At 43.7% G+C, this 25,015-nt stretch overlaps 1 protein-coding gene across 4 annotated transcripts in view; it reads left to right on the top strand.

Moving 5' to 3' along the window:
- The window catches only part of SV2C (synaptic vesicle glycoprotein 2C), a 247,434-nt gene that overhangs the window by 11,626 nt on the left and 210,793 nt on the right, over nt 1-25,015 (top strand). For 2 of the 4 annotated variants that reach the window (XM_053293611.1, XM_053293613.1), the window contains exons 2-4: nt 3,866-3,995; nt 16,093-16,203; nt 22,061-22,133. The exons of 1 other annotated variant lie outside the window; for it this stretch is intronic. The gene's annotated coding sequence lies outside the window, so the exon portion shown is untranslated. The remainder of the gene's footprint in view (nt 1-3,865; nt 3,996-16,092; nt 16,204-22,060; nt 22,134-25,015) is intronic. One more of the 4 variants, XM_053293612.1, reaches the window with a different exon arrangement.

Here is a 25,015-nt window from a genome sequence, read left to right as displayed (position 1 = left end):
AATATGTCCTGGAAAGTGAGGGGAGGTATGGGTTTTGCAGCATGCACAACCAACCAACTGGCAGGCGGTTGGGGGGAGCAGGGTTCAGCCCACCTTCCTCCAGATGACTGCTCACAGCTTTGGCGGCATCAAGCTACACACCCACATGACCAGCACAGATGAATCTCCATGCTGCTCCTGGCTGCGCTGGCAAACAAAGGCCAGGACAATGAGTGAATCCCACAATTCATCGAACGACATACAGGATGCACTGGGGGATTCCCCCAAGAGACAGGAGCTCTAGGCGCTCGTCTCTGTTGTGGCTAGGCTAGCAGTAGCTTAGCTCACACACAGGCCCGTAACCCACGTAAAGGGAGTGCTTGCTCCCTTAACCTCGGCTAACAACTGAGCTAAGAAGCAGGGCTAGGTAGTGCTGCCTCACCGGGATCAGACCCGATCCTGGTGATTCTCATGTGCAGCCTAACCCAGGCTGGGTGTCCCTAGCCTGGGTTAGGTTGTAGGTGAGTACAGCCTCAATAAATATTTCTAATACAGACAGTGAAAACATTGCATGCATAATATCCAACATTTGATACTGACAGCAGATTTGTACAGATAAGAAAAGTGACAGTATATTTTAATTGATTAGAAGTCAAATATGTCGGGCAATTTTCTTGCACAAGCCAGCTGCACTGAAATGAATGCTAGCTGCAGAAGGTAGGGCAAACTCTTGCATATCTGTCATTTATTTCAATGGGGTATGCTCAAGACTTCACACTGGATTGTGCCCTAGACAAGTAATTGATGAGTGACAGAACATTCTTCAGATACTGGCTTATTCCAACAGAACAGATGGCTGATAGGCTTTCCTGGCTGGGAATTCTGCCATGAGTCAACAGACTTGTGTTTCATAGCTGGACTCCCTGGCTATTGATGCTCATCACAATATGTTTGGATGGCACCATGCCCTCTCATACATTGACTGGCCTGTCTACAACACAAGTATCAAGTGCTCATGGATTCAGAGCAAGCTGGTGCTGCCTAATGAAGTCTATTTTATGCAACAAAACCCTTCTCTATGACAAATGTAGAGCACTTGTCAATGTATCTGTATTTATTTATTTACTTGTTACATTTTTATACCACCAAAAATGGGCGTATCATGGCAGTTTACACAAAGTTAAAAACAATAAAACAACAGTTATATGCAACAATTAAATCAACTGAAAAATAGTTTTAAGTATTAGTGGTTGATATTACTGCACAAGGGTATGTCAGACTAGTAACGTTGCATCCACATAAGTTGTGCAAGTTATACAAATGATTACACAGGATTAAGCCTGTTTCCAATAAGCTTACTCATGTAACATCTGCATACATTTTGCATTTGCACAACTTGTGAAATTTGTCGCTAAGCTGATGTACCTTTATGCAGCATGTCAGTCAGTGTTATTCTTGTAATTGTTCCTATATATTTGTATATCACCCTTCAGGGTGTTTCTCAACAGTGGTTTATATACATTGAAAGAAAAACAAAAAACAAAACAAATTCTCTGGCTGCAGCTGGTGGTGGTTCTTAAAGGTGTAGCAGGCCCAGTGTAAATAACCCCCAAGAAAATGGATACTAGGACAGCAGTGCTCTTACCCCTGGGCCTGGGGGCCGAAGTCCAGGGTCTTCCCTGGGGGGGCACATCCTCTTTAGTCTGTCCTGGGTGGTGTGGTTTGTGCCCTCAAAAACCTACAAGTTAAAAAATCATACTTAACTTGCAGCGGTGGGGCGGGGCTTCCAAAGGCCTTTAGGTCCAGGCTCCAAAATTATCTAGGTGCACCTCTGCACTAGGAAGAACCTGGCAGCAGATTACGGTAGCTGTGGGCAGGGCTTCTCCTCCTTCAGGCTGAGGGTGTCAGAATGGCCCCTGGCTGCTGTCTCTTCTCCTCCACAGCAGCTCTAAGTGGTTGCATGGCCTGGCAAGGGAGATGAGACAGTGACACAGCAGGCCAGATGTTTGGGCGGCTGCTGCTGTGGGAGGCCTGATGTAAATGTTAGATCAAAGCTGCAGAAACATGATGTTGTTGCATTACATTACATTAACCAAATGCAGTTACAGGCTGTGGGGAAATAGAAAATATTTTGTGAGGTTAATGATTATTTGGGGATTATTTATAAATGCTATATATATACAATTTAAATGGTGTATGTCTCCTGTTCCATCTTTGTACATAATTCATTCATTTATTTATTTATTCCATATGTATATTGTGATGGGTTGTTTATTTCCCCCTATAGTATTAGATGACTTCAACAGCATATTATGGGTCTGTTACCATATAATAAACTGGTGATGAAGGCTGTGGGCTTCTTCTGTCTTATATCAGGAGCTGCTTGGCTTAAGGCTGAGAGCCATAGGCTCTGATAAAGTGACCTTGTTATGGTGTAGACATTTCATTAAAACTATACTACATCAAACCAATGTATAATAAGCCATCCAAAATCAAGTAGGAGGCACACAAAATCCTAAACCCACTGAAGTAAAGAAATTGATTTGGTTTCCTTCTAGAAAGCTGAAGTATTGGATCTTACTGTTCTTATACAAGCCATTCTTGGATCCCCCCCCCCTCCGCCAATGCTGGAGCTCATCATTAACGGGTTGCGTACTGAGCATGCTCAGACAGGACTGAAACTTGTTAGGCTAACTTCCTGCCATCTGAGGGTGCCTAATCCCTAGTGCCGGTCCTATCTCACTCAACCTTGTAGGGCTGCAAAAGAGCTCTTCAGCATCCTTGATATTTACAAGCTAGTTTCTTTCTATTTTTTTCTTGACTACTTCTCTCCCCCCTCCCCATTCCTAGATTGTGCGAAGGTGGGAAGAGAGCTGCCTTAGGTTTTTCATTTTCTCTAAAATCTAAATTCTGAACATTTTGTCTGCTGCAAGATTTGATCGTACAGGATAATGTCCTCCCCTCCTTCTGCCCTGCCACCGTGCACCACGAGAAGACAGGGCATAAACTCGACATGCACCGGAGTCTCTGTATTTTACCTCAGACGTACTAATGGGCTTCGCAAATCGGATTCGCTCTTTGTTTCATTCCAGTCTTCCTCTCTGGGGCACAAGGTAACCAAAATGACCATATCATGGTGGATCAGGGCATGCATCATCCTGAATTATCAAACTCTTAACAGCTCACTCCACCCACATTGCAGCAGCTTTGGCAGCCTTCTCAGAGCACATCCTGCTTCTGGATATCGGCAAGGCAGCAACGTGGTCCTCCATTACCCCCTTTATCCACCACTATAAAATATCTTCCTTTTTGGTGCCACAGGCAGCATTCAGCCACAGGGTGCTCCAGCAAGTGGTCTAAGTACATCTTCCCTCCCACAGTATCATTCTGCTTGGGCATGTCCCATTAATGATGAGCTCTAGCACGGAGTGGAAGGGAGAACATTGGACTTACCATGAAGGGTTCTTTCCACCTGTGATTGGAGCTCATCATGCCCTCCTGGATGTATGCTTGTGGGAAATGTTGTTATGAGCCAGTGTGGTATAGTGGTCAGAGTGTTGGACTAGGACCAGGGAGGACTGAGTTCAAATCCCTACTCAGCCAATAAACTCACTGGGTGACTCTGGGCCAGTCATGAATCTCTCTAACCTACCTCACAGGGTTGTTGTGAGGATAAACATAACCATGTACACTGCTCTGGGCTCCTTGGAGGAAGAGCGGGATAGAAATGTTAAAAAAAATTTTTTTTAATGGGTTATGCAGTAATTTTGGATGGAGTCAGCTCCTAGGGCTCAATAGTGTTAGAACTGCCTTATTCGTGTTTGTGTTCTCTTGTTTGCTAATCATTGTTGTTCTCTCTTTCTACAATTGCCTTTTTCCACTACAGTCCCGGAACTAAGAATTGGGTGCCCTCAGGCAGCAGGAAGCTAGCCTAACAAATTTCAGTCTTGCCTCAAGTATGCTCAGTACACAACCCGTCAATGAGCTCCAGTCACAGGGGAAAAGAACCCTTCACGGTAAGTCCAATGTTCCTTTTTCTAGGAAAAGCGGGGTAAAAGTCTAGATATGCAAAAATGTTTAAATTTAGAAGCCTCTTATCAGGAAGACGGACATTTTGAAGGAAAGTGACACTGTCATATCTAGTGGAATAGTAAGTAAAGCTTTTAGAAGGGATCCAACTTCTCAGCTGTTCATATTTTATAATCTCAGTGGAATCATCACAGGATTTACCACGGTCACGTCCACCCTGACAGCCCTGCCAACTGAAGAAGCCTTTGATTCTGAAGGGAGTTTTATACACGGATGACCTAATAATCTGGCTAAAGTTAAGCACTTTCTAACTTCTACTGATTTCAGCAGGAGAGTTAAGCACATGCAAAGCAATACAAATAACAAAACGTGAGACTTCCAACCAGTCTAATTTCTTTGGGACAGAAAAGCTAGCCTAGATTAGCATATTTATCACATATACAATTACAATAAATCTATGCAGAATCTAAGCGCTTCTAAAATGTTTAGCTGCTACTGCTGAAAGGATTAATGTATAATATGCTGAAATGTACTACCAATTTTGAAAAAAAGAAAGAGTATCTAGACTTGCATTGCTTAATGAAAAAGAAGGCTGTGATAAGAAAACCTACTCTAGTGTCAAAGAGAGAAATATTTTATATCTTGGCGTTCCTAATTCCATGATTTCAGTATTCATAGTGAAATCCTGAGATATGCAGGATACACACTAAAGTGTCAGTGGGAAATAAATGTAGAATTACATCTCTTTACATTTTGCCAAACACTTGAGGCTTGTGAAATAGCTCTGAAAATTCCGCCCCTCTCCCAACAACTGAGCTTGAACTATTAACATATATCATCTACTGCTTTTCTCCCCCATTACCAAAGAACTCCAAAAAAAGCATTGAGGAAAGGCATAATAGAATTAAGATTCAGTTGTGCTTTCTGTCTGTCTGTTCAGGAAAACATGCTTGAAATTTCAATTAGATTTTCCCCTCCTCAAAGAATCACATGTACAAAACAATAAAAGCATATTCCATTGCTTATTGGGACTTTGCAGCTTTAAAATTTTACACCTCTTTACGCCTACAGTTGTAAGGCAATATGCACATTGTTGGAAAGATTGGCTCTGGCGACCTTGCATGTGCTCAAGGACTTTCCCTTTCCCTTCACGAAATAATCCCCTATACCAGGAGTAGATGGAACCGGCGGGGGGCAGCTCAAAGGTGGTGGTGGGGATACCTTTAATGCGGGAGGGTGCTATTAGCCGTCCCGCTGCATTTCCTCCACTGGCGCTACAATTTAAAAGGGTCCGGTGGGGCGGCAGCATACCTCCCTGCTGCCCTGTTGTGTCATCGGACAGAAAGTGACCAGAAGTACCCGGTGCGTGTGCGCACATCTGGTGCACTGACAATTTTACCAGCATTAGTCCACATTATTCCCATCTCATTCTCTTGCATGTGTAGACCTACCATGATATGTTGATAAACTGTGACAGATTGCATAGTTTCTAGGGCTGTGCACAGATCAAATTATCAGATCTGACTCCAAAGTAAATGATCATTGTATTGTTCACTCAATATTAATAGCAGCCCAGATTGAACCAGTAGTTATGGGATCAGTGCATCATCCTACAGGATATAATGGCCCATAGGAAATAATAGTAAATCACCAACAATGTCTATAACAATATTAATGTCAGTCAGAATGGGTTGAAACTTCCAGGCATGGCAGACTTTGAGCCAGGTCTCATAATCAGTGAGACCTGGTTTGTGCAGCAGAGCGGGGAGAGTGGGCTAAGCCCGCCCTCCCCGCAGATGATCAGGGAGGGAGCCCTGGGTGGCTGGATCAGCTGCCCACACAATTGCCGGCTCCATGACAGAGCCAACGGGGGCTGGGAGGAGTGGGGGCTCCAGCATGCCCTGCGCGAGCACGCAGGGAATGCTGGCGAGACCCTCAGAGCCGGGAGGAGGCTTTTCGCCTCCCCTCCGGGGGTCTCCTTGTGAGTAGCTGCAGCATGGAGCCACGCCGTGGCTACTCATGATCTTGAAAACCGGGTTTGCGCAGCGCTCACTCCGCAAACCCAGTTTTAGGGGAGGGGTACTTAGGTGGGTTAACTGCCTGGGAGCTACCAGGCTCGCCTGCGAGCCTGGTGGCTCCCACAATCAGGCAAAATTGGGCTAGGCTCCCCTAGCCTGATTTTGCCTGATTGTGGGAATAGATCCCTTGTTAGGATTGACGGCAGATCCGTTTTAGGGCTTGAGACCACCCCCATTCCATGCAGACATGCCAGGGTTTCTGAGAAGTAGGTAAACCTTCTCACCCATCTTTTCATACTTCTGCTTTGAATAGATACTTGCACACTTGCTTTATTTGGATGCCTGAAGATGGTCAAAGCCCCTCCTGAGAAGACCCAAAATGTAGGCGGATATGCGCCAGGGTGTCTGAGAAGAAAGTCCACCCTAGGGATCTGCGTTTCGTTTCGGATACAAACCGTTTTGTGAACAAAACAGGCCATTTCAGCTGTTTTGTAGCCAAAACAAAACACCCAATGCTCAAAGCAGAAAATTTTGTAGCCAAAACAAAACGTCCCTGTTTCAGATACAAAATGTTTTGTTGTTTCGGCTGTTTTGGAACTCCATTTTGCAATCGCAGAAAGTCTTTCTCCTTCAGTCTCCATTTTGAGTTTTGACATCTGTTTGAATTTCCAGTCCTTCCAGCCTGCAGATTGGCCAGCGAAAGCATAGGCTGATCTGCTGGCAATTGCCTCCTTATTCCTTTTAAGCAAATTTAAGGGTAAAATTTACCCTCATTGGCCAGTGTGGCAGTGTGCATTTCATTGTTGTTGTTTCACACTGTTGTATTTAGATCAATTGCATTTTGGGCGGGGGGGGGGATGTGGATGTGCATGACCTTTGGAAATCTGCCTGATTTTTTCCAAAGCTCTGCTGTTGTTGATTTGTGATGTTGATGTTATTTGGGGTGGATTGGGGGCAAAAAGGGGGCTTTAGGGGCAGAAGAGTGGTTCAGGTGGTAGTGCCCCAATGGGTGCCTGCTGCCACCCAGATTCCAAAGGAATTGGAAAAAGGGCTGATTTTTAAAGAATTTCTGAAGTTGAAATGTCTTTGGGGCAGATTCGGGGCAGAAAGGGGGCCTGAGGGGCAAAACAGTGGGTTGGGTGGCAGTGCCCCAAGGGGTGCCTGCCACAACCCAGATTCCAAAGGAATAGGGTAAAGGGTTTATTTCTTAGGAATTGTTGGAAGTTTACGCTTCTTTAAGGTCCCCCCCCCAGGAATAATGGAGGTTTCAGCAGCCCCATAACTCCACCTGGGGGGCACTGGGGTGGCCGGGAGTGAGTGGTGGTGTAGTGCACATAGGGTGCCAACTGCCCCCATGGGTTGCTAACCCATGGGGTGCTGGGTTCTGTTGTTTCTGAGGTGTTCTGAGTGTAGATTCTCTGGTAGCATATAAGATTTTCAATGACAAACCATGAATCCACTCTCATATGCTACCAGAGAATCTGAATCTACACTCAAAACATCTCAGAAACAACAGAACCCATACCCCATCGGTTAGCAACCCGTGGGGGTGGTTGGCACCCTATGTGGTCTACACCACCACTCGCTCTGGGCCACCCTGGTGCCCCCCAAGTGCAGTTATGGGGCAGGAATTATGGAGGTCCATCATTCCCTATGGGAAGAACTTTACAGACACACAAACTCCATTACATCTTTAAAAATCAGCCTTCTGCCCAATTCCTTTGAAATAATTCTGGCAGCTTCCTTGCCCCCACTCGGCACTACCACCCACCCTACTCTGCTCTGGGCCACCCCTTTCCCCCCAACATGAAGCTATACTTTTGCTAAAACCTCCATTCTTCCCTAAGGGAAAAATCCTATACTTCAAAAATTCACCAAAACCCAGCCCTTTGCCCAGTTCCTCTGAAATTTGGGTGGTAGTTTCCACCCATTGGGCACTACCACCCCCACCCACTAGTTTTTCCCTGGGGCCATTTTTTAAAAATCCAAAACGTTTCGGATTTGGATTTTGCAATTTTGAACAAAGAACAAAACAGGGGTGTTTCGGATTCGGGCCAAAAACAAAACAGGAAAAAAAAAACGCACAACCTTAGTGCACCCCCTTCACAACCCCTTTCACAGTTCTGCTTTGCTTGGGTAAGGCTGAGACCAAGCAGAATTAACACAGAAAGGCTATTCTCATGATCCACTAAAAGTGGGCTAAGGGAGCCTAGCCTGCTTTTAATGGACCATGTGCTGCCATGGGATCCACGTGGCTCCCGCCAGCAAACTCCACTAATTCCCCCTCCCCTTAGCCGAGGTTAGCGGAGCGAGTCCTCCGATAACCGCGGCTTTTAGATCATGTGTTGCTGTGACGTGGCTCTGCACCACAACTCACGAGAAGACCCCCCGACCAGGAGGCTTAAAATGCAGCCTCCCGGCTCGGGGGTCTCTCCAGCATGCCCTGCACAATTGCGCAGGGCATGCTGGGACTACCGGGGACCGCGCAGCGCCCAAACTCCCAAGCCGCCACCGGCTCCGTGATGGAGCCAGCAGTTGTGTGGGCAGCCGCAGCAGCTGCCCAGGCAGGGCTTGCTGCTCGTTTGCATGGAGAGCAGGCTTAGCCCGCTCTCCCCACAAACCCTCTGGAGGCGGGCCTCATTGATCATGAGACCCACCTCAGAGTCTGGCAGGCAAACAGGCTCTCTACATCCCTCCCCACATGCACTGTGTGTGGGATTCTATACCATGGAATGTGGTGATGGCCACCAGGCTGGAAGTGGGGCTTAGACAAATTCATGGAGGACAAGTCTATCAGTGGCTGCTAGTCCTGCTGGCTATACAGTATCTCCATGTACAGAGGCAGGATGCCTCCAACTACCAGTTGCAGGGGTACAACAGCAAGAGAAAGGGACTTGCCATCATCTCTTGGTTGTGTTGCTTCTCAGGGCAGCTGATGGGACACTGTGGGAAACAGGGTGCTGGATTAGATAGGCTTTGTGGCTGATCCAGCAAGGCTCTTCTTATGTTCCTATGGAAGGGAACAGAGATGTAGATAACCAATTGCCCCATGCTTTGTGCAGCTGCAAGCCTGAGGAGGCATTAGAACAATGTGCAACTAGAGATGTCAGTCACATAACTGCTCTCCTTCCCCCATTCCACATTTTCCATCTAATGGCACATCACCAGATTAAAAGAGAAACAGGTTTGGGCACATAAATAACTGAGAAAAGCATGAAATACAGTCACCCAATCCTCTAATGCAGCTCAATGCAGTCCAATATGATACAGATAGTATCGTATTGAACAGTGCTGATATTAGCAATTTTGCAGTGAAAACTATGCAAAGCAAAGTGCTGCCAATAGGGGATGTATTGAATCAGCTACAATTAAAGTTCCAATTTTATACACTAATAACTTATACACTAATAAAATAGCTTCCTCTCCTAGTCACTAAAAAAAAGCTGTTGCAAGGTTGAAGTATGAAGAACATCATGTTTATTTCCTTCTGCATTCTTGTTCCAGTTGTTCTAGCCTTGAAATAAAATATGACCTTCATTCGCAATATAGTTGATTTCTTAAAACAATTCTTTGCCCATTACTAAAATTAAAAAGGAACCTAGTTGTATTTTTAGATCCATCTTTAACGATATTATATTGGCTGCTTTCCAGGCATCAGGCTCTTCTTCTGAAGTATGCTCATCAAAATTCTTCAGAATCTAAGCCTGACCAAGCTTTTCATCACTGTTTATGAGCAACTTGGTTCTTGAACTGGCAGAGGCAAAGGTCACAGTCTACCATATGAGTCTTCCACTGAAGTATTATTGAAATGTAAGTGTCACTTCTGACCCAGATAAATTGGGGCAAAGCATTATTAAGTATACATACAGAAGAAGGAGGCTTTCTGGGAAAGAACTGGTATGATTTCTCAAAGGGAAATGTTGCCTCAACAAGAATTTAAAATTGGCCAACAAGCATACATAAGGAAGATCCAGTAGACAATGAAGCTCTTCTCACGATCAGTGAGAAGAGCTTTGGAGCTAACTTTAGGGAGAGTGGGCTTAGCCAGCTCTCCCCACAGACAAGCAGCTGCTTGTAGCTGGGCGGCCAGATCGGCTGCCCACATGACTGCTGGCTCCGTGACGGAGCCGGCAGGGGTGGCGGGGATCAGGGGCCACGCGGCCCCCGGAAGTTCCAGGATGCCCCGCACGAGGGCCATTAACCTCGTCTTAGGGGAGGGGTAGTTAGGTGGGCTAGCCACCTTGGGAGTGATCGTGAGAATCTTTCCAGTGATTGTGAGAATCGCTTCAATAAGGTCACAATCAAAAACTGTGTTCTACCCAGGTTTGGGAGTTGTGTGTGCTCCCCATTTTCAGTTGTGTGGAAGCAAGGTAGGAGGAAAGACCTGGGTAGAAGTGATTGAGGTGGTTCACATGACACATGCAAAGCGCCAGGAGGGTTTGTGCAGGGAGAGCGGGCTTAGCCTGCTCTCCCTGCACACGAGCAGCCTCCAAGCCTTGGGCAGCTGGATCAGCTGCCCACACGGCTGCCAACTCTGTCACGGAACTGGTGGGGGCTGCGGGGATCAGGGGCTGCCTGCCTGCCTGCCTGCCGTGAGCGTGGGGAACATTCTGGAGAGACCCCTGAGGCTGGCTGCAGCCTCCCAGTTGGGGGTCCACCTGTGTGTTGCTGCGTGCAGTGGCGGCACTCGAGCAAACAAACGAGGTTAACGGAGCACTCGCTTCGCCCGCTTTCTACTGATCATGGAAATAGCTTCATTGTCTGGAAGCAAGGTGGGAGGAAAACCCAGGTTTTGGAAGCACACACAGCTCCGAAACCCAGGTAGAACACAGTTTTTGACCTCACTGTGACCTTACTGTGTACCTGAAGTGTTCTGCCTTTGGCAGAAACCCTATTCACATGTTGAGGCTGTTCTCACGAGCAGCCAAGGCCGGGCTAGGGCAGCTAAGCCCGGGCTTGGCTGCTTGTGGGAACCCGCAGGAGCTGACTGGCACCTGGTGGTGCCTCAGTGGCAAACCCACCTAGGGAGCCCACCTCTTAAATGGGGCTAAGGGAGTGAGTGCTCCCTTAACCATGTTTACCTGACTGTGAGCAGCGGCGGCTGCTTTCATCCAGCACTGTTACACTGACAGGCGATTGCCCATAGCTGTGAGAATCCCCACGATACACCGTGCACTTGCGCAGTGCATTGTGGGATTTCCGGGGCCTGCACAATGCATCCCAGCCCCAAAACCTCCACACTGCCTGGGGCAGCCAGTGAGCATCTGGGCATGTGATAAGCGCACCCAGAAAGAACTCAGCAATCTTCTGCATGGAAGGTAAGTTTAATCTGCCTTCCCCACTGCCTGCCCAGTAGCCCTCTCACAGGATCATGAGAAGGGGCCTCTTACGTTCAGTGCATGTACAACATGTGTACAGCGTATGCTCGTATAGAAGTATGCATGAAAAGTTGTCCTCACACATTGTGTTCAGTACACATACAGTAGTACATCTGCACCCTGTCTTTAAGAGGTCCTGTACCCAGGTTTGCTTTTTAAGTGAATGCATGTACAGTTGTTCATACCAAAGTATGTATATACATACAGATACCAGTATACATTTATTCAGTAATGTGTCTGAATAGGGCAAAAGATTCTCACAGAAGTCTCTTATGCCAATTTAGCAGTTTATAGGGTAAGCAGATGGGTCATCTTATAGACTGACCTTTTTTTTTTTTTTTAAAGGAATCAAAAGTTAGGAATAAAAGGGTGAAAGTAAATTGAAGGGTCCCCTGAGAGCGTAGATATTGGTGGGCAAAGATTGCTAACTGGGCAAAGAGGCACCTTTTTAACATGGTGATTCTCTTCATTTAGCAGGGGGAGAGTAACTGGCCCTATCCATCCCCAGCACAGTACTTCCATTATTGTTCCATTACTGTTGCTGGTGTCTATCTTATCTTTTTAGATTGTGAGCCCTTGGGGTCAGGGAGTCATCTTATTTATTTATTATTTTTCTATGTAAACCTCTTTGGAAACTTTTGTTGAAAAGCAGTATATAAATATTTGTTGTTGTTGTGCTATTCACAAATTGCAATTATTCACAAGCAACAGGAGATAAGCTTTTGCTGTATCTGGTTTTTCTGCATTATTCTCAAATCAATCTCTGGAACTATACTCAATTAAAAATATTTCTTATCATGGAAAAATAAACGCTGGATATTGGAATTGTTTTAGATACTTTACATTTCAGTGTGTAGGCCTTCCAGAGGGAAAGTAGTACAAATATTAACCCAGTTATCAACACATTCAAATTAAATCGAAGACCTGTATGCTAGCTATCTTGAACATGTACCCTGGCCCGAATGATGATAACAAGCCTAGACCACAAGCTTTGTCTTTTAGTTGTTTATATAAGGTGAGGAAGTAGGACTGCAAAAGATAGTCTCAGTACCAAGCTGTTTGCTGAGACTTGGCAAGGAAAAAGAAAGTGGCATTTACAGTAAAAATTGATTATACCAGAAATGAGTGTATATTACATTGTTTACTGGAGGTCTAGTTTTTTCATTGAGGTGGTAAACCAGGGTATGGGCTATTCCACTTTTTAGTGCAGGTGAATGAATGTTCCTCCATACAAAAAATTCCAAGCTTATAAAAAACTAGATGTCAGGGAGAAGAGTTTTTAGCAGAACCTTAATATATTTGTTTTCTGTATGGAGGGAATTTTTCTTTTGTATGGAGTAACATTTTGTATGAACCCTCACCGGCAGCCTGAAGTGGTACAACAAGATAGGACCACAACTTCAATGAAATGTAGGTTGCGGATAAACATCTGATCATGCATGGTAAATCTCTGCACCATTACCTGTCTTCACTGGCATTTGGCATTAGCAAGTATAAACTCCTGTTAATACCTAGGGCTTTTGTGCATGATCACCAAAAGCTTTCTCAAACAGCATCTAACCTATTTTGCAATTTAGGCCATAATCCACATGGAAATCTCTTCTATTATAAAAGCACATTATGCTGCCTACCCTGTCTCTATATAAGCAGCCAGTCAGCTATTTTATTTTATTTGGTACTGAGACAGTTTGATGCTGTTTGCTAATGTCTCACTCTCCCCTTCCCGTCATACCATGGGATGTAAGCTCCATTACATATGTGTGTGATGTGTAATGTATCATTTATATACTGTGTGTGTGTATCATAGAACTCAGAAGGAAATGCAGAAGGATATGTGTGGAAACTCACAGAAGGATGGCCAAGTAGCACCTGGCAGGTGGTGTACTGGGTGCTTTCCAGATTAACTCTTACCACAGTGTCACTACGTATCAAAGTACTGCCCCAAAGTACGTACTTCTGCCCCAAAGTACGTACTTACTTCAGGTTTTATCTTAGCGATTTAGTGCTACAATGTAGCACTATTATCCAATGTAATCATGTTTTTAAAAAACCTTCAAAACCAGGAAACAATATCTTGGACTAACCAAAGTTGATGGAGCTGCTATCCTTCTGCATTTCCACATTTGCTGCTATCTTACTACAAGCTCACATTACATTAGTAAGAAGAAGGATTTTTTAAAAACAGGATTACATTGGATAATATTTTGCCCCTGAAGATGGCTTCAGTCGAAATGCGTTGGGCTCATATAAACAAGTTCTCAGCACCGTGGGACTTTTGTCTCTTCATTTGCAACCACGCACAAAAGAAGGCAGATCTGGAAATGTTGGAGGAAATATTGGATGGTTCGGGAGTGTTTTGCTAAACTTTTCTCCCTTAAATATGCCTTGTATACTGGTACATTATACTGAAAATTATAGTCTACTCTTCACAGTACTGCTCATAAAAAGAAGATGGGTTATTATACTATAAGATGGACTACAAATCTCTAACTGCCCTTCCTCCTCCACTTCCCGTGGTTTTCTATCTTTTCTCTCTCCAAGATCAGACTTTGAAAATATTTGATAATGAATACTCAAAGTAGAAAATAGATGCAAGTTGGTTGCAGAAGAAATTATTTTACTTATTCAGTTTTGAATGTTCTACTTTGAAAACCATTAATGAATTTTCTACATTTTAAAAAAGTTCCTTTTTCTAAACTTTTAACATGTTTTTTTAAAAAAATGCAGATCACATATGCAAAGAGAAAATACTTGGGTTGTTCTCTTCTTTATTGAGCTAATGTTATACCCAGCAATAGTATCATTCCCAATTTTACACTGCCTTACTAATTAGGCTGAAAAGATAGTTTTCCCATTGTGATAGTGTATTGATTGTTTCTTCACTGTTCTGCAGTCATTTGCCAGAACTGCCAGCTGTTCCTTCATGCTTGAACTACAAGAAGAACTCATATTTTCTCAAAATGTCAAGAAATGTAATTAACCTTGGGTTGCCCTTTGCTCCCTTTAAGTGTCTTGATGTGTACAACCATATTCCCCCCACCCACCCCCCACTACTGCAGATTGCTAGGAAATGAGTAGTTCATGCAGTTGACTATGAAGACCTGTGTTCCTTTTAGTACCACATGACAAAGTGTGGAATTCTTCCAGCATGCTGGAATTCCACAGGGAAAGTGCAATTTTTCTCTTCTAAGCAAAGAAGAGAAATTGCTCACTTTTGCATTTGGGAAGGTGAAGTAGATGGAGCCAGCAAGGCATTTCTTACATTCTGATGAATCAGTGTTCTGCAAATGTTCATCTGTACATCCCCCACGCCCGCTGCAGAACAGTTGTGTAGCATGCAGAAATTCAGCAGTTTTTAAAGGCATGGAAATTCAGTGATGGGAAAGCTTTAACTGTTTAAATGTTGGCTAACAGGTAACTTCAAATGGTGCAAAAATTTAATCCAAAAAAGGTGGCTGTCTTAGGTTTAACAACTGAAAAGGAATTGTCTCCCTACTCTGTGGATTTACTATTATTATTATTTTATTTTTACATTTATATCCTGCTTTTTCTCCGAGCAGCTCAGAGGTTATGGTTATGTTTATCCTCACAACAACTCTGTAAGGTAGGTTAGGCTGAGAGAGACATGACTGGCCCAGAGTCACCCTGTGAGTTTCACAGTTGAATAAGGATTCTACCTCAGGTCTTCCCGGTCCAAGTCTAACACTTTAATCACTATGCTATGTTGGCATAATTTTGTTTTACATTTTTTAATGCTCAAAATCTAGTTAAAAGAGAAGGTAAAAAACTAACTGAGGTTGAAATCCATTGGAGGGGTGGAATTGAGTGGGGCCAGAAAGATAGATCTGCTTTTTTAAAATTTCTCTCCTCTGTTTAGTTTGAAATGTGGAAATGCCTCTTATACATGGCTCCACAAAATACCTGTTGGTTGCCCCAGATACTTGGTGAACCAATTCAAGAAAGCAAGAAGAAGAAAGAGAAGCTCATTGTAGAGCTGGTAGCAGATTAAAAGATGTTTGTCAGTTTGGCATGCAGAAATGCATGACCGCAAAGCAGAGGAGTCTGTGAAAGGAACATTTCACTGAGGGACAGTTGGATTCAGACTTCCATATGATCATCACATCCTTGGCCAAGCGGTGAGAACTACTATATGAATGAAGTCCTTCCAGGGAGCCCCTGGATGAAAAGAAATGCAGATAACTGAGCGCAATGTTTTTTTAAAGCTACAATTAACAGAATACGTAACACTCTAAACAGCAGATACGTAATATCTGTGACTGGTTAGAATGTCTTTATTTGAACAAAAATAAAACTTAGATCAATTGGATACTGGCAGAAGACTAAGTGAGGAAATGCCTTTGGACTGTTGGAACAAGACTGGTCACAAAAGAGATTACTAGTACCCTTTTGAATGGGTCTAGGATAAAGATTTGCATTCATATGTTCTAAGAAAATAATGAAGTCATTCACACAGTCAAAAACTGTGTTCTACCCGGGTTCAGGTAGTTGTGTGTGTTCCCAATTTTCAGTTGTTTGGAAGCAAGGTAAGAAGAAAACCTGGGTAGAAGTGATTGTGTGGAAGCAAAGTAAGAGGAAAAGCTACCCAGGTTTTCCTCCTACATTGCTTATGTATTTGATGGCTGCTACCACTGAATAATATGGTACCTTTTAAATTTTGTATTTAATAGGTGTTTCTGTAGTTCATCACCGAAAAGAAATCAGACACATTTCAAGATGCTGCTATGTAGCTGTAATTTCAATAGTATTTGCATCGGTATTTGGATTCTCTTCTCCCTGCAGTGAGTTGTCTGACTTTTTGTCTGAGTATTTCTGACTTTCTGTGAGTATTATAGCAATTTCTAGACATCTGTCATCTAATTTTGAGTACAATATGGTTTGTATTAAAAAGGTGAGATCAGGAAAGAATATTAATTGATAGAAGTTGGTAAAGCACAGTGTAGAGAATTATCCAAGACAAACACATTCAAAGTGTGTGTTTTCTATCACTCAGGGATGTGATAAAGTGAGGTCTATCACTCACATTTTCTATCACAGGGTCTATCTTTCTATCACTATCAAGTCTCAGGGAAGGAGGACATCAGTCAGGGATGTGATAGGGGCATCCCACTCACAGGCTGACAGCTCCTCTGTTGTCCTGGAGAATGAAGGTTTCAGGGATGGAGGGCATCAGTCTGAGGAAGAGGGGAATGCACCTTTAGAAGGGACCCCTTCCTTGGGTGATGCACCCATATTCTCTCGCACAGAGGATACGCCTCCGTGGGTTGAGGACCTCCTAGTAGCGAGTGATACGATTGTTATGGGCATAGAGAGATGGGGTTGTGACCTGCCTGTAGACCGCACAGTGACCTGCCTGCCTGGTCCGAAGGTTGCAGGCATCACGCAGCATCTAGATAGGCTGTTAGGCACTGCTGGAGAGGAGTCAGCTGTCGTGGTGCATGTCAGCACCAACGATGCTGGGAAATGGACCTGGAAGCTAAATTTAGGCTGCTAGGTAGCATACTGAAGTCCAGGACCCCCAGGGTAGTGTTCTCCAGTGCCACGTGTTCCACACACAGGGTCAGCGAGACAGGAGAAGCTGAGGGGTCTCAATGCATGGCTGAGATGGTGGCGCTGGGAGGAGGGGTTCAGATTTGTTAGGCATTTTGTGGCAAGCAAAGCCTGTACAAAAGGGACAGGCTCCACTTAAACCAAGATGGAACCAGACTGCTGGTACTTAAAATCAAATAGTCAAAAATCAACTATAGGCCTGTCTCCAACCTTCTGTAGTTGGGCAAGGTAATTGAGAGGGTGGTAGCCTCCCAACTCCAGGCAGTCTTGGATGAAACTGATTGTCTAGACCTGTTTCAGACCAGCTTTCGGGTGGGCTATGGGATGGAGACTGCTTTGGTCAGCCTGATGGATGATCTCCAATTGGGAATTGACAGAGGAAGTGTGACTCTGTTGGTCCTTTTGGACCTCTCGGCGGCTTTCAACACTATCGACCATAGTATCCTTCTGGAGCGTCTGATCGGGTTGGGGGTGGGAGGCACTGCTTTGCAGTGGTTCCACTCATACCACTTGGGCAGATTCCAGTTGGTGTCCCTCGGGGACTATTGTTCTTCAAAATCAGAACATCGGTATAGTGTCCCTCAGGGCTTCTTATGGTCTCCGATGTTGTTTAACATCTACATGAAACCTCTGGGAAAGATCATCAGATTTGGTGCAGGATGCTATCAGTATGCTGATGAAACCCAGATCTTTTTCTCCATGTCAACATCATTTGGAGAAGGCATAACTTCCCCAAATACCTGCTGGGAGGCATTGATGGGCTGGATGAGAGATTAAAAACTGAGGCTGAATCCAGATAAGAAGGAGATACTTATTGTGCGGGGTCAGAACTCGGGAGATGATTTTGATCTGCCAGTTCTGGATGGTGTCACACTTTCCTGGAAGGAACATGTATGCAGTCTGGGGGTGCTTCTGCACACAAAACTCTCCCTGGTGTCCCAGGTTAAGGCAGTGGCCAGAGGTACCTTTTTATCAGCTTCGGCTGATACACCAGCTGCTTCCATTTCTTGAGATAAATGATCTCGGAACAGAAGTACATCTGCTGGTCACCTTCAGACTTGACTACTGCAATGCGCTCTATGTGGGGCTGCCTTTGTATGTAGTCCAGAAACTGCAGTTGGTCCAGAATGCGGCAGCCAGGTTGGTCTCTGGGTCATCTTGGAGAGACCATATCACTCCTATTTTAAAAGATCTACACTGGTTGCTGATAAGTTTCCAGGCAAAATAAATGTCTTCGTTATAACCCCTAAAGCCCTAAACAGCTTGGGCCCTGGGTATTTAAGAGAATATTTTCTTCGCTATGAACCACACGGCCCATTGAGATAATCCGGAAAGGTTCGTCTGCAGTTGCCACTGGCTTGTCTGGTGGCTACTCGGGGATGGGCCTTCTCCACTGCTGCCCTGAGCCTTTGGAACAAAGTTCCTGCTGAAATAAGAGCCTCCCTATCTCTTGCAACTTTTAAAATGGCAGTCAAGACACATTTGTTCACCCAGGCTTTTAATTAGATACTATTTTAATTGTGTTTTTAATAGTTTTAACATTTGAAATTTGAAATTGTTGTAATGTTTCAACATTTTTATTTGTTGTTTTTATTGTTGTAAACCGCCCAGAGACTTGTGTTTTGGGCAGTATAAAAATGTGTTAAATAAATAATAAATAATAATATGCTGTTTGATAAGAGCCTTGGCCAGATCACAGCCCATGTTAACTAAGTGGGGTGGGGATAGGCCCAGGACAATATTTTAGTCTTAATTGACTGTTTCCAGTTATATTGAAAGTCATCGCTCAGGGTTAGGGGCTTGGTTGCTAATGAAAACATAGATATATTGGGGAAAATGGAAACATGGTGGAATGGTGAGAACCAGTGGGACACGTCATTCCTGGGTACAAACTCTACAGAAAGGACAGGGAGGGGCAGATTGGAGGTGGAGTAGCACTGTATATTAAAGAAGGGATAGAATCTAACAAGCTAGAAAACCTGGGAGAACCAGAGTCCTCCACAGAATTATTATGGGTGACAATACGAGGACTGAAAGACAATTTGTTACCAGGGACGTGCTATCACCCTCCAGATCAAAATGCTGAGAGTGACTTGGAGTTCTCTGGAGAAGGAAATCAGAAAGGCATCAAAGAGAGACAGAGTTGTAATAATGGGTGACTTCAATCACCCTCACATAGATTGGGCAAATTCACAATATGGGAATCCAATCTATTGATAGGCCAAATTTCTAGACATGCTAAATGACTGTGCCTTAGAAAACCTGGTCGCAGAACCAACCAGAGAGATGGCGACCTTGGACTTAATCCTGAGTCGTGCCCAAAACGTGGTGCGAACTGTCAGAGTAGAATCAATGGGGAACAGTGACCATAGTGTGATCCAATTCAGCCTATATGTGAGTGGAGCATTGCAAAGGAAGTCCAACATAGATGTGTTGGACTTCAGAAGAGGAAATTTCTCAAAAATGAGGGGATTGTTAAAAAGGAAACTGAAAAGGAAAGTCAGGGATGTCAAATTACTCCAGAACGCATGTAACTTTTTCAAAACCACAATAATAGATGCTCAGTTGGAATGTATATGAAGAAGGAGGAAAGGTACCACCACGTTCAAGAGGATGCCAGCATGACTAACAGGTAGAGTCAGGGAAGCTAAAAAAGGAAGAAGAATTCCTTCAGAAAATGGAAGATCTGCTCAAACGAAGAGAATAGAAAGGAACACAAGGAGAATAGGAGAATATCTTACTGTGCTCACACATCAAGTCTCCCATTCATATGCAACCAGGGCAGACCCTGCTTAGCTAAGGAGACAAGTCATGCTTGCTACCACAAGACCAGGTCTCCTCTCCATGAACATGTGTGCACACAATGCCTTAATACTGCCAACCAGAAGAAAAATCATTCTGCACATAGATGAAAAAAAAATTAGAGAGAACACTGGAGGATGTTGTAAACTGTCTTGGAAAACTAAAAATTAACAAATCGCCAGGGCTAGATGGCATCCACCCAAGAGTTCTGAAGGAACTCAAATGTGAAATTGCTGATCTCCTAGCAAAAATATGCAATTAGTTCCTTCAATCAGGCTCTGTACCAGAGGACTGGAGAGTAGCTAATGTAATTCCAATTTGCAAACGGGGATCTGCGGGGGGATCCGGGAAACTAGAGGCTGATTAGCTTAACTGTCCTGGGTAAACTGATGGAAAACTTACTTAAGCACAAAATTGTTAAACATATAGAGGAACAGGCCTTGCTGAAGGAGAACCAGTATGGCTTCTGCAAGGGCAAGTCTTGCCTCACCAACCTTTTGGAGTTCTTTGAAAGTGCCAACTGGCATGTGGATAAAGGTGATCTCGTTGACATAGTATACTTGGACTTCCAAAAGCTTTTGACAAAGTTCCCCACCAAAGACTCTTGAGTAAACTTAGTAGTCATGGCATAAGAGGACAGGTTCAGGTGTGGATGTTGGAAGTTAAAGGACTTTGCGCTGTCTCTTGTCTCAGACAGTGGAGGACAGACTAGTGAGTCAGAAGGCTAGAGGGTAAAGACATTGGTCATCCCTTCTCCACTGCTCTGACACTATCCCTTTGGATATGTAGATTGGTAATCTCAGGAATTAACTTCCTTCCTCTCTCTCTTCCCTACCTGCCCTTCTACCTTGCAACATGGCAAGCCTCTCTCCCTGCACCATGTGTGCAGAGAAGATGCAGAATCCATCTGCATCCAGCTAGATAGATAGATTAGAGATCCTAACTTCTTACTTTCCTATCTAGAATGGAGTTCCTTAATAAATGCCTTATATATTGATTTGAAACTATAAATTGGCTCCAAGTTACTTTACTCTCAGCATACACGCATGCCTAACTAAATCCGCTGTGTTGTGCCTCTGTGCACTCTGCTATAATGAGAAAGGGATTCTCTCACCATAGAGAATTTCCAACAGTGGATGATCTAGAAGTTGGGGTAACCAGCACAGTGACCAAATTTGCAGATGACACGGAATTATGTAGGGAACTGAAATCAAAAACAGATTGTGAGGCGCTCCAAAAGGATCTCTCCCAGTGGGGGAATGGGCAACAAAATAGCAAATATGGTTCAGTGTAAGCAAGTGTAAATTGATGCATATTGGGGCAACCCCCCCCCAACTTTACAAATACACTGATGGGGTCCAAGCTGTAAGTGACTAACCAGGAGAGAGATCTTGGGGTCGTGGTGGACAGCTCATTGAAAGTGTCAACTCAGTGCATGACAGATGTGAAAAAGGTAAATTCCATGCAAGGGATCATTAGGAAGGGGATTTAAGAAAAATACACTGATATTATAATGCCCTTGTACATATCTATAGTGTGGCCACATTTGGAGTACTGTGTACAGTTCTGGCCACTGTATCTTAAGAACATTGTAGAACTTGAAAAGGTACAGAAGAGGGCAACCAAGATGATCAGGGAACAACAAAAGGAAGCGCATAACACAGCACATAATTAATCCATTGAATTCTCTGCCACAGGATGTGGTGATGGCCATTAGCTTGGATGGCTTTAAGAGGGGCTTAAAGCCATCCACAGCTCTTGCCTGTGGGCTTCCCAGAGGCACCTGGTGGGCTACTGTGTGAAACAGGATGCTGGACTAGATAGGCCTTGGGCCTGATCCATAAGGGCTGTTTTTAGTCTTAAAGGATACTTGGCCGAACAAGAAAATAATTTGGTACATTTTAATATATTACAGTCCTTCAGATCCTGTATTAAAATAATTGATGTGACAAATTATATTGGAAAAGGTCCACTGAACATTTTTAGATTTGATTTGCAAGAATTATTTGACTAGGGAATGGTTTCTAGACACATCAAAGAAAAAGAAAAGAGAAAGACAAGGAAGAATTGTTAAAAACCTGTTTCACGTTATGATTTTTTTTAAATAAAGGCTTACACTATGATTTACCTTGAAATTAATGGGGCCATATGATGTGATATACTGGAGGTTTCATAATATGACTCTTAAATACATATTTTTGTAGTACTGTGACTGTAAACTGAGAAACATTTTATTTGTATTCTTGTATTATATCCTTATATCATTTTATTTTAATCCTTATATAGAGGATAGAAACTGACCTGAGATTATTCACCCCCACCTGCCTGAAATTATTCCTGTCCTTCCAACCACCAAAAAGTAAGTTCCAATAGTTTAGATTTATATGGATGAAAATGAAAATCATTTTGGGTTTTCTGTGAAAAACTATCCTAATTACATTACAGAGTACATAAATTTTTTTGGACAGTTGGATGTTATAGTCTATATCCTTGAAATATTTTTAAATATTTAATAAGATTATCTTATTTATACATTGGACAGTCACTTGGAAGTTAATGTATGCACATACATACTTAACTAAGTTTGTAATTCAAACTGGCTTGGCTGAAATCAACTTTACATCACATAGCTTGCATATATGACTAATTACTACCAATGGCATTTTCCCAATTTTAATAGTTGGTTGTTCACACATTTCTCAATGAGTAAATTAAAACACAGACTCATCAATTAGAGATGGAAAGTACCAATCCCCAGCTCAGTACAGGTATCTGCTACAGCAAGGGTTCCCAAACATGGGTTCCCAGATGTTGCTGGACTAAAGCTCCCACTATCATCAGCCGCAATGGCTGAAGGGGATGATGGGATAATGATAATTGCAGTACAACACCACTTGGGGCCTCAAGGCTGGGAAACTGGGGTAGAATATCCCTGACAGATAGCTGCCCAGACTCTGTCTGAATACCTAGAGTGAAGAAGAGCCTACAATTGCGTGAGGTAACTGATTTGCTCCTGTTGAACAGCTCTTACATCTTACGCCTAATATCTAGCCTGAATCCGATTCCTTGAATTTCAACCCATTAGCTCTAGTTCTGCCTTCAGGACCAGCAAAGAACAAGTCTGCTCCTTCTTCTATGTGATAGCTGAAGATGGTGATCATCTCTCCCCATAGTCTTCTCTTTTCTAGGCTAAACATATCCATAGGATGTTTGTAGCCATTCCTCACAGGCTTTGATTATAGTTTTACCTGGCAACAGATATAGTTCCAGACTAGTTGATAACAGTAGTACCACCATCATTATATTATCCATCAGTGACAGGGCAGCATTTTAGTGGCTTGGCCTCTTGTGCTATTTATACCCTTTCCACTCAGGGTTGAGTTATAACTAGGCAGATGGGTTCAAAGAACATGAGCCGCCCAGTGCTTGGGTGCCACCTGGTTCACCCCTTGCTTCAGCCAGCTTCATTCCCAGCCAGCTTCATGTTTTCTTCATTCTCTCCCTCATTCTGATGCTTATTTCCAATCACTCAATCAAACGCTAGCCTTCTGGAGCTTATTTCCCAGCCAGTAACAAAGCGCCAGCTGCATGTTTTCTTTGTACTCTCCCTCGCTCAGTGAAGGAGAGAACAAAGAAATATGCAGTCAACAAGGAAGCCAACTGGAAGCAAATGAGCTCCAGAGGGTTACGCAGGCCTTTCTGGATGTTGGCCACACCCCTTGTGTGTGACATCACATACAGGGGGCATGGCTGGTGCACACAAGGGGACACTGGGGAGAGGGGCAAATATGAGACCACTCTCCCCTAGCTACATGCCTGTTTCCACTGGTGATTATATGAACAGGTTAATTATGGAAACCATCTTCAAGTTATTATTTGTTTGTTTGTTTGATTGATTGATTGATTGATTTCTATACCGGCCTTCCAAAAATGGCTCAGAGCAGTTTACACAGAGAAATAAATAGATAAATAAGATGGATCCCTGTCCCCAAAGGGCTCACAATCCAAAAAGAAACATAAGATAGACACCAGCAACAGTCACTGGAGGTACTGTGCTAGGGGTGGATAGGGCCAGTTACTCTCCCCCTGCTAAATAAAGAGAATCACCACGTTAAAAGGTGCCTCTTTGCCAAGTTAGCAGGGGTTGCCATAGGAAGGAGGTTGCTATAGTTGCACAGTTGTACTCAGCACTGTGGATTAGCAGTCTCCTCCCCATAGCCCACCCAAAAGCTGGTCTGAAACAGGTCTAGATAATCAGTTTCATCCAAGACTGCCTGGAGTTGGGAGGCCACCACCCTCTCAATTACCTTGCCCAACTACAGAAGGTTGTAGACAGGCCTATAGTTATTTAACTCTGAGTGTTCCAACACAGGCTTCTTCAAAAGAGGCCTAATAAACAAGGAGGCATCCTGCCCTCCCTCAGAGAAGTATTTGTGATCTATGCCTTCTACAACTACTTTCCTGCCAGATAGTATAAGCCATGTCAGGCAAGAGTCAAGAGAACAGGTGGTAAGCCGCACCGCTCCAAGCAGCTTGTCCACATCCTCACGAGTCACAAACTGGAACTGATCCAGTCTGACCACATAAGAGGAGTCTCTGGACACCTCCGATTCAGACACTGCAGTAATTTTTTTTGTATTTTTTTGTATTTAGTTTTTAGAGTTTTTTAGTGGGTTTTTAGTGGGTTGATGGGAGGGGGGCGTATGGGTATATGTTTAGATTATTCTTGTTAGGTCCTATAGTAGTGGTTGTAGATTCTTTTCAGTCTCGTTGTTCTGCACAGGACAATGACAATAAAGATCTATCTATCTATCTATCTATCTATCTATCTATCTATCTATCTAATTATGGGATATAAATCCAAGTCGGCTCGAATACGACAGATTTTATCCACAAAAAACTCATTAAACATGTCACAGCTGGTAATAGATGGTTCCAAGTTATGATTCAAGGGAGGAGGGGCACTTACAAGCTCTCTCACAACCCTGAACAACTCCGCTGGATGTGAACTTGCAGACGCAATACAGGCTGAAAAGAATAACTTCTTTGCCACCTGTACTGCCAGAGCATAGATCTTCAAATTGCTCTATGTTAGAATCTGTCGGATTCGAGACAAGTCTTCCTCCACTTGTGCTCCAGTCATCTACCTCTCCGCTTCAGCCCCCGTAGTTCTTCCATAGACCAAGGGGCCAATGTTGAAGCGGGTCGGAGAGGACACGGAGAGATCATGTCTATTGCCCT

Source organism: Hemicordylus capensis, chromosome 2, assembly GCF_027244095.1.
Source record: "Hemicordylus capensis ecotype Gifberg chromosome 2, rHemCap1.1.pri, whole genome shotgun sequence".
Classification (NCBI taxonomy): domain Eukaryota; kingdom Metazoa; phylum Chordata; class Lepidosauria; order Squamata; family Cordylidae; genus Hemicordylus; species Hemicordylus capensis.
Note: the sequence above shows the minus strand (reverse complement) of the source record. Positions and strands in the feature narration are given on the sequence as shown.